The following is a 10,572-nucleotide window of genomic DNA, read 5'->3' as shown; positions in this document are numbered from 1 at the left end:
ACGCGGGCTTCATGATAAAAAGTGAAATGACAGAAAACCCTTTTTTTTGCAAAAAGGATATCATACATAGGTGATTTTTTATTTTTTTAACGGTGATTATAAAGTTCATTAGAACAAATGGGGATATTTCGGTCGAATAGCCTCCTCAGGTTCCCACGAGGCCTCTACTTCGTTATGGTGTCCCCACTAAACTTTCACCAATGGAATCATCTTTGACCGAAGATCTGCTCCTTTCAATCCAAGATACAAATTGGATGTTCTATGTATGACACGTCCTCATGGATTTCGATTGGTTGCCAGTCGATAATGTTCTCTGTCTCCGGCTCACACCTTCTTAACATGGATACATGAAATACATTGTGAACACCTGACAGCTGGGGAGGTAAGGTTAGTCGATATGCCACTTGGCCAATCCGTTCTACTATCTCGAAGGGACCTATCTATCGTGAGGCGAGCTTTCCTTGCTTGCCAAATCGAAATACGCCCTTCATGGGCGAGACCTTGAGGTAGACATAATCTCCGACAGTAAATTCCAATTCCCTATGTCAGCAATCAGCATAACTCTTTTGTCGGCTTTGAGTGGTGCGCATACTCTTTCTGATAAGCTCTATCTTTTCTAAGGTTTGCTGAACAATTTCAAGCCCAAGCAAACTCCACTCTCCAACTTCTGCCCAACAACTGGGTGACCTACAAGGTTGGCCATACAAGGCCTCATACGGAGCCATGCCGATGGTTGCTTGATAACTATTATTATATGCAAATTCGGCCAACGGAAAATGAGTATCCCAGCTACCCTAGAAATCCAGCACACACGCTTTAAGCATATCCTCCAGAATCTGATTGACTCTCTCAGTCTGCCCATCTGTCTGGGGGTGGTAGGCGGTGCTGTACTTTAGAGTCACACCCAAGGCTTGCTAAAAGCTCTTCCAGAATTGTGATGTGAACCTAGGGTCACGGTCAGATACTATTGATACCGGCACTCCATGCAGCTTGATGATCTCGCTAACATATAACTGAGCAAGTTGGTCCATGGAGTAGGTAGCACGTATAGGTAGGAAATGCGCTGACTTCGTCAGTCGATCAATGATGACCCAGATGGCATCATGACCTTGAGGAGTCCGCAGTAATCCCATAATGAAATCCATGGTAATGTGCTCCTACTTCCACTGAGGAATCTCCAGTTGTTGCAAGGTACCAGAGGGTCGTTGATGCTCTGCTTTGACCCTTTTACATGTATCACATTGGGCGACAAATTCAGTAATGTGATGCTTCATCCTTGGCCACCAATATTGTCTCTTAACATCGTGGTACATCTTTGTACTGCCTGGGTGGATCGTGAATTTGTATCGATGTGCATCGGTCAATATTTCTTGCATCAGCTTCGCATCTTCTGGCACATGCAGTCACCCCTTATAACGAAGTCCACCATCTACACCGACCTGCCACTTGGACGAACCATCATCAGTCATTTCCTTACGATGATTAATGATTGCGTGGTTAGCCTGTTGCGCCTCAATGACTCCGGATATAAGTGATGGTTGAATGGATAAGCTTGCAAAATGCATAGCAGCTGACTGTAAGCTCCACTCGAAATTGAAATCCCTTATTTCATCCAATATTTGCCACTATTGAACCATAAGGTGAGAAATAATTCCTTGTGGCTGGTGACTGAGGGCATCAGCTATAACATTGGCCTTACTTGGTTGGTATTGAAGAGAAAAATAATAATCCTTTAGCAACTCTAACCACCTTCTTTGCCGTAGATTAAGCGCCTTCTGAGAGAATAAATATTTAAGGCTCTTGCGGTTCGTGAATAGCTGAAATCAGACCTGTATAGATAATGCCACCATATCTTTACTACAAACACTACCGCGACCAACTCTAAGTCATGCGTGGGGTAATTCTTCTCATAGGCCTTCAACTGTAGAGAAGCGTATGCTATAACTTTGTCCTGCTGCATCAGCACACAACCCAATCCAACCCGTGAGGCATCTGTGTATACTACGAAGCCTTCATTTCCAGATGGCAGGGTGAGAACTAGTGTCATTGTCAACTTATCTTTTAACTCCGCAAATGCCTTCTCGCAGGCTTCACTCCAATCAAAAGGTGCTCCTTTATGGGTCAGTCATGTCAGAGGTGCCGCTATATGAGAAAACCCTCGAATAAACCATCTGTAGTATCCCGCTAGACCTAGAAAGCTTTGAATTTCTATGACATTAGTGGGTTGCTGCCACTTAAGCACGGCCTCAACTTTAGCTGGATCTATGGTCACTCCTCTAGTAATGACGTGGCCAAGAAACTTCACTTCTTCCTGCCAAAATTCACACTTCTCCAATTTGGCATATAACTGATGATTACGAAGTGTTTGCAGAGCAGTGCGTAGATGATGCTCATGCTCCTCCCGGGTACGCGAATATATTAGAATATCATTTATGCATACTACCACAAACTGGTCGAGATAAGGGTGAAATACCTCATTCATCAATTGCATAAATACGGCTAGGGCATTTGTTAGTCCGAAGGACATGACTAGGAACTTGAAGTGGCCATATCTGGTGCGAAAAGCCATCTTAGGGATGTCCTCCTCTCGAAGTCGAACTTTATGGTATCCAGAACGTAGGTCGATCTTCGAGAAGAACTACGTCTCCCTAAGCTGATCGAACAGATCATCAATCCTTGGTAATGGATACTTATTCTTGATGGTCACTTTATTTAACTCCCTATAATCCACACAAAGTCTCAATGACCCATCCTTCTTCTTGACAAATAGGACTGGTGCTCCCCAAGGGGAACTACTTCGGTGAATAAAACCCAAAGCCTGAAGTTCCTCCAACTACTTCTTCAATTCTTCCAACTCCATGGGTGCCATGCGATACGGTGCCTTTGAGATGGGTGCAGTACCTGACATTAGGTCAATACAGAACTCCACTGCCCTTTGAGGAGGTAGGCCAGGGATGTCTTGAAAGACATCAAGATATTCGCATACGATTGGGATCTCCTAAATCGTTATGGTCCTTTCTTCTTCTACTAGGCAGGCCAAGGATGTCCCTGTCTGCTCTGCTGGTAAAATCCTGAACCGGAACTGTGTCTGGCGGATTATAGAGAAGGTGATTGTCCTTTCGAAACAATCTAATGAGGCATGATATGCGGTCATCCAATCCATACCCAAAATAACATCAGCTTCGACATCTTCATAACAAATAAATCGACAGATAGGATGTGATCTCCAATCATCACTGGGCAATCCTTGCAGATAAGGCTTAGGTTAGAATGCTCACCTAACGGTGTGGTTACTGATAACTCTTCTACTACCCTTTCTGGCTTTAACCCCAACGTGTTTACGAGTGATGATGATATGAATGAATGGGATGCACCTGAGTCGAATAAGGTGTGTGCAAATGATGAGAAGAGAGTAGTCGTACCCTCGAGTATCGTTGCTGATGATTGAGGATCAGTCTACTAAATAACATATACACGAGGTTGGGTAGTCACTGCAAATCTTGCCTGTTGTTTCTGGGGCGGACTCTGGTACTGCTAAGAGTGGTCTCGACCTTGGGGTGGCTGCTGCTGCTAGAGTTGTTGAGGTTGTTGTTGAGGCCGATACTACTGAGTCTATTGTTGAGGATGGTATTGTTGAGTCTGGTGTTGCTGAAAAAGTCTCTGCTGGGTGTGACCATGAGGCTACTGTCTATAAGAAGACCTAACCTTTTGCTCTACAGAGACATCTGGTGGATTGGGGCAAGACTTGACCTGATGGCCTACTCCACGACACCTAAAACATGTCCCTTGAAATGCTAATCGCTGCGAATCTTGCTGGGGTTCCCAAATGGCTGGTCCGTGCCTAGCAAGCCTTTTCAATGGACTAAACTGCTGAGTTGGGCCTCCCCTCTTGTTCTTATTATCCTATCTCCGAAGCGGCTGCTCACGAGTCTTGTTCATCGCTTCGAAATCTGCTTCTATGATCTTAGCTTGGTCCATCACCTCTTCAAACGTAGGGAGTCACAAAGGTACGACCCTACTCCTTAAGCCAGGACAAAGTCCCTTCTCAAATTTACGAGCTTTCATACTGGGGGTTGAAATCAAATCTGATGCGAAATGGGATAGCTCAATGAATTTGGCCTCGTATTGGGCCACAGATAAAGCTCTTTGCTCAAGAGATATAAATTCTGACACCATCTTTTCTTTAATACTATGAGGAAAATACTTTTGGTTGAACTTGTCGTTGAACATGCTCCAACTCCATATTATACTCGACCCAGCTTCCTTCTTAACTTACTGCCACCATAACTCTACTTCTCCCTCTAGTGTGAAGGTAGCAAGCAACACCCTCTGGGAATTAGGACACCCCATCACATCTAAAATCTTGATAACCTGGGTCCTCCATCGGTCGGCCTCAAGCGGATCTGGCTGCCCTTTAAATTGAGGGGGTCGCAAAGCCTGGAATTCCTGAATCAAAGCTGACTGCTTCGATACGGAAGATGCCTCTGCAGACCACCTCTCTTGACGTTCCATTAGAGATGCCATGGAACAAAGGATTTCCTGAATTGAAGCGGCATCTTGAGGAGTATCTGGTGCCTTGGCCTGGTGATGCTCAGATGGCTCGTGCCCTACTGTTGTTTTCATTTTAGTGGCCTTCTTAGGTGCCATGATCTACAATAGAAAATGGACGCCTCAGTTAGTTACTGCCTAAAATAGTCTATTAAAGTCAAATAACAAGGAGGGTATCTTCCTAACCCCTGATATAAATAACTTTTTCTAAGTTCCTTAAAGGGAAACCTAGTATTTCTAAGTTGTTATGTCAGTTTTCAAGTTTTAGAACTCTAGCTTTCTCCTAAATGGTTACTTGTCCATAGGTAATCCCTTATCTCATGCTTTGATACCAACTTTGTCATAGCCCAGACCCAATATCCTTAGAATACCGCTATATTTACCAGATCTAGCGCGCGACAAGCCGAACTCTGGGATTGGTACCCAATGCTCACACACTAAGCCCCAATCTCGACATCAAGCAAGGTAATATAAAGGATAAATCTCACCATTCATACTTCACAAAAGAAACATCAGAGATAAGATAAATAACATCTACATACAAGTAAACTGGGTACTAGAAAATTCTAAAAGTACAACATCTGTCTACACGAATCAGTCCCTTGACATGGCACCTAACTTGTAGTCGCTACTTGTTTTTCTTCTTTAGATCCTTTACCTGAGTGGCTAAAAAACAAGTAAGTCATATAACTTTAACAAGTGCAAAGTTTTCATGGTAAATACGTAAGATAGGTTAACATAAAAGATATAATTGACAAATGCAAGGTCCTCATGATAAGTACGCAAGATAAGTTAACATAAAAGATATAATGAAAGAACTGCCAAAAGTAATAAATTGTACAACATGATGTCTTAATGAATAATGCAGCATGATCATCTGTGAAATGCATGAAATAACTGTATGCTAACTATAGAAAAACCTGCCAATAGTCCTCTCACCATGGACTTGACTGCACTACTGCTAAACATCATCATATCGACTATGATCAATATATTGTTGGAACTTAGGATCCATCGGGGTTGATGCCCATGCACCAGAGACCAGCAATCGACCTCACTACCCACCAATGGGGTTACAACTAACATTGTGTACACAAGTAGTGGACCTCATTCGCGCTTCTCCTCGCCGGCGGGTTAAACCGGTCCCCATTTGCCACCTTAGCCCTAAGGCGGGTCGAACATACCCCATCTCAACCTGGCCTCGTCCGTGGGAATCAAGTCCATGGCCCATGTATCCACCCGGCCCAACGGTGAGGCATCCCAAGGTACCATTGGGGTTTAGGGTCTCTTAACCCAAGGGGCACATCATCTCCTACTATTTTCTTATTTCCAATGTCCATGATTTAATATCATCATCCTTATCGTAATACGGTCAATCCGTGATGTTGTAAAGAATTTGGTTACTATTCCTCATCATATATCATGTCATGGAATGTATAGTGATGCTAATGACAAGTAATTCAATGATGACTAGAACTCAATGTATGCCGATATGCAGGGTGTAAGATTATTAAAGAACTGCGTACCTGGGTAACCAATTCTTACGTGATGCTGAAAACTTATGGCCTCATAGCTTGATACTTTCGACTACAAAATACGTTTCTCTTCTTTCTTAATCATGATTAATCAAATTGTATTCCTTATAATTTCTAAACTAGGGTACTTGATCATAATTTTAGTTATTACTTCTTTCTATAAATTAACATCCCTTCTTATGTATGAATATCCTACTAACAATTTAATTGCCTACTCCACGGTTTGATCATTGCATTATATTGGGTGATTAGAAGCCTATTATGACTATTTAAGATTTCATGAAATTGGGTCACAAATTCCTGTCATATCGGGTGGCCTTAAGTCCAATACACACCAATGTATTCATGGTGGACTTAATGAGTTTTGGATTGGGCTTTGATGAGGAGAACATATAGTTATTGAGAGGCCCAAAATTTAGCTCCACCACATATGTATTATGTATATAAACCCTGATCCATAGCTCAGGTGGTAGACTAAGATACCTCATTTTGACACTTAGGTCTTGGTATGGATCCCTAGTGGGAGTGGCTAACAGTGAAGTGTGGACTAATAGTGGGGCGTACTAACCAGCTAACAATTATATATATATATATATATATAGGGAAAAGGTACTATGCGCTCGACCTCACGATAAGCTCCTGTGAGGTCGAGCTATGTGGGCACCACTATGATGCGTGTCGACCATCAACACCATGCATTTGATGGGTCCCCTCTAAATTATGGGATATCCCAAAAATTAGCCGTATAAGGAACTCAGGTGGGCCATACCATCTAAAATCATGTGAAGACATGCCAAAAACATATAAAAGCACTTGGTGGGGCCCACCTGAGTTTTGAACGCTGCTGAAACTTGGTCTGAACCCTCATCCAATGGGACACACATAATGGATGGGCTAGATTTGCAAACCACATCTCGGTGGGCCCAAGAAATGATTATGAATGTTTTAATGGTGCACGGCCCCTCCCCACTTCTGTATGTGGTGTGGCCCACACAAGTCACAGATTGACTTGATTTTTGGACTTAGGCCCATAATGGAATGATGCATCTGACTGATGGGGTAGAAGTTTGAAACGCATCACGGTTGGGCCCACACAGCTCGACCTCATGGGACGGTCCCCTCAGCTCGAGCGCATAGTACCTATTCCCATATATATATATATATATATATATATATACACACACACACACACACACACACACACATACAGAGGAAAAGGTTCTATGTGGTCCAACACATGGGGACTTCCCATGAGGTCGACTGTGTGGGCCCAACAGGAGGTGTGTCAAACATCTGCCCCATCAGTTAGATGCACCGTGCCATGGTGGGCCTAGGTTTTTAAAACAAACCAAGTCCATTAGTGACCAGTGACTTGTGCCAGCCACACCACATGCAAAGATGAGGGGGGTCACCCTTCATTAAAATATTCTTAATTGTTTGTTGGGCCCAACAAAATGTGGTTCACAAATCCAGTCCATCCAATATGTGTGTCCCACTTAGTTGAGGGGTCAGACCAAGTTTCAGATGCATCCAAATTTTAGGTGGGCCACGGCAAGTGCCTATATATGTCCTAGCACGTCTTCACATGATTTTAGATGGTGTGGGCCACCTGAGTTCCATGTACGACTGATTTTCGGGATATCCCAATAATTAAAGGGGACCCATCAAATGAACGATGTTGTTGTTCAATATGCATCATGGTGGGGCCTATGGTGGGTCCCACGTACCCTGCCCTCTACAAAGCAGTAGGACGCTGCTTGCTATAGCATCCTTTGGACGCTGACAGCAACCAGCGTCCAGCATATATGTTAGTTTTTTTTTTTGTTTTTTTATATTTGATGGTTTCTGAAAGGTGTGGCCCATATTATGATGATCCACTATATCTATTGAATTCTTCAAGTTGTGGGGAGCCTAAAGAGTCCAATATTCGATATGTTTGGACAAATAGAAATATCACAGCGGACCCTAATAGTTTCATAGTGAAATTCCATTATTACAACTGTTTTCAATGGTGTGGCCTACTAGAGATTTGGATTGGCTTCATTTTTTCGCCCAAGGCCTAAAATGATATGGAAAATTTAATGGACGATGTGGATTAGATACATACATTATGGGGAGAACATTGTGGGCTCAAAGCCCCTCCCCTTCATTTCCAAGCAGCAGTGTCAGTGTCTCTGCCTGCATCATCTTCTTCTTCTTCCTCTTTTTTTTAATGTTGTGTGCACGTGTGTGCATGGGTGTGTGTGGGTTTGGCCAGCCCAATGTTCCACTGCTTGGATGGTTTAGATGGCATATAACATTACAATGGGCCCACGATGGAGCCCACCACATTCTAATCAAGCTGAAATTTGTGTGATATTCCATCCAGGTCTTTGTGACCTTATGAACAGATTGGATGTCTAACATCATGGTAGGGCCATGATCAATGGTCTGACAAAACTTTGAAATTATGATATTGTTTATGTTCTTAAGCCATTTACACCATTAATTATATCATTATCATCATTATAATTATTTTCTCCAACAATCATATTGTCTTCATCATCAACACCATCTTCACCATACATAAACATAAGGAAATGAAAATAAAAATGGGTGAGAGTGTACTCACCTTGATGGATTAGATGGAAGGTTGAGATGGATGGAAGGGATGAAATTGATGGAATGGATGGTTGAGATGGATGGAAAGGATGAGATTGATGGCCCACCAAGATCACTCCTCTCTCTCTCACTCTCTCTCTCTCTCTCTTGTTATAGAAAAAAATGGTGAAAATGCTAAGGGGTGGAGGGGTTTATGTAGAGAAATGGATAAGAATATGGTTAGGTTAGGCTAATGTGATTAATCTTAGCTTAGGCTAAGATTATGGGAATTTATACATGATTAAGAATTAATGTGGATTAAAGGGGCATGGGATGGCATGGTGTGATGATGTCATGCATCAGATATGGTATGGAGGAGAAGAGTCGACTTTGGGGTGTACATGAGAGAGGGAGGGGTATGGGTGTGTGACATCACACACATGGGTATTGATTCTCTCACCCATGTGTGGTATGGTGCATGTGTGGGAGCATGTGTTGTGCACATGTTATATGGCACCATGCGCACATGATACGCTGATAATTCTTCACGGAGTATCTCACTAACAGAGCGTCGCACAGATGCACGGGTGGTACCTTCGCGATTGTGGCGATTTGGCGGTCGATATGGAATAGGTTTCGAAGACTTGGGGTTCCGGTCAGTCGGGTGTGTATTATGCACGCCAATCTAGGTTTGGCCAAAAGCGTCGATCATCATGCACATAGGCATAAAATGGTATGGGATGGTCAGGGTGGTCATCATGGTATCGGTTTCAGTTATTTATGGTCGCATTATGAGGGGTGTACTATAAGGGGTTCTGTTGAGTATTTGAATTGTTAATGCAGGCATTATCGAGTTTTATTTCGGAAGGTGAGTCTCACCTACTAACAAGTCGGTCGTACTTATAGGATGGATCGGGTGTTATACGTTCAGTGCCTCTTGAAAAGCAGGTATCGTTGGGCAATTTTCAGTTGTATGTATGTTACAAGCACAGAGACCGCAAACAACTTTCTTAGCCTTATCCTTCTTAAGTTCCATGGCCTCGACCTTCCTTGCGAGATTGGCCACTTTAGCATTTATATCAGCATCCTCTTTCAGCAAGTATATCTCACATCTCTCTCTTGCTTGAGTAGGCTTAGATGTGGTGCTAGGTTTTGGGGTGATGTCTCATGATTATGCGGTTTCAGCGAGTTTGTCAAAGTAATCCCACACCTCATCGACATTCTTGTTCATGAATTCCCCATTACACATCGTCTCGAAAAATTGACATATGGAAGATGTCAATCCATCATGGCAGAAAGTTGTTATGCACCACGTTTCAAAACCATGTTGTGGGCATGAACTGATGAGATCCTTGAACCACTCCTAACATTGGAAGAATGTTTCATCTTCCTTTCAGGTGAAGTTCATGATCGACTTCCTGATGGTGTTCGTCTTATGGTATGAAAATAATTTTTTTATGAACTCCTTCATCATGTCATTCCATGTGCCAATAGATCGCGAACATAGTGAGTGCAACCATGTCTTAGCTTTCTCTTTCAAGGAGAAAGGAAAGAGTTTCAACCTGACCGTGTCCTTAGACATGTTATGAAAGTATAAAGTAGCTATAACCTCGTCAAACTCTTGCAAGTGCATGTATGGACTTTTAGATTCAAGTCCAAGGAACTTTAAAAGGAGTTGGATCACTCCAGGCTTGGTATCCATGTTTCCTGTGTTTCTTAGAAAAATCATACAAGAAGGGGTGCTCACCATCACTGGTTGTAAGTAATCTCATAAAGTATGAGGTGGGGGTGCATGGTGCACCTCATTCTCATCCTAGACTTCCGCAACTCGAGATTACGGCTGATTCACCGATTGATTTATAGGTTGATTTGCAGCCATAACATCAATTAACTTTGAGGATCTTGAGTA

The 10,572-nt window shown here is 42.8% G+C and overlaps 1 non-coding gene across 1 annotated transcript; it reads left to right on the top strand.

Annotated features, from left to right (window-relative positions):
• The first annotated feature begins 9,982 nt into the window (after nucleotides 1-9,982).
• LOC131223440 (small nucleolar RNA R71) lies at nucleotides 9,983-10,089 on the top strand. Its single transcript, XR_009160456.1, has one exon. It is a non-coding gene; the product is annotated as a small nucleolar RNA R71 (small nucleolar RNA).
• The last annotated feature ends 483 nt before the right edge of the window (nucleotides 10,090-10,572 follow it).

Source organism: Magnolia sinica, chromosome 1, assembly GCF_029962835.1.
Source record: "Magnolia sinica isolate HGM2019 chromosome 1, MsV1, whole genome shotgun sequence".
NCBI classification, from domain to species: Eukaryota; Viridiplantae; Streptophyta; class Magnoliopsida; order Magnoliales; family Magnoliaceae; genus Magnolia; species Magnolia sinica.
This window is presented reverse-complemented; position numbering and strand designations above follow the sequence as displayed.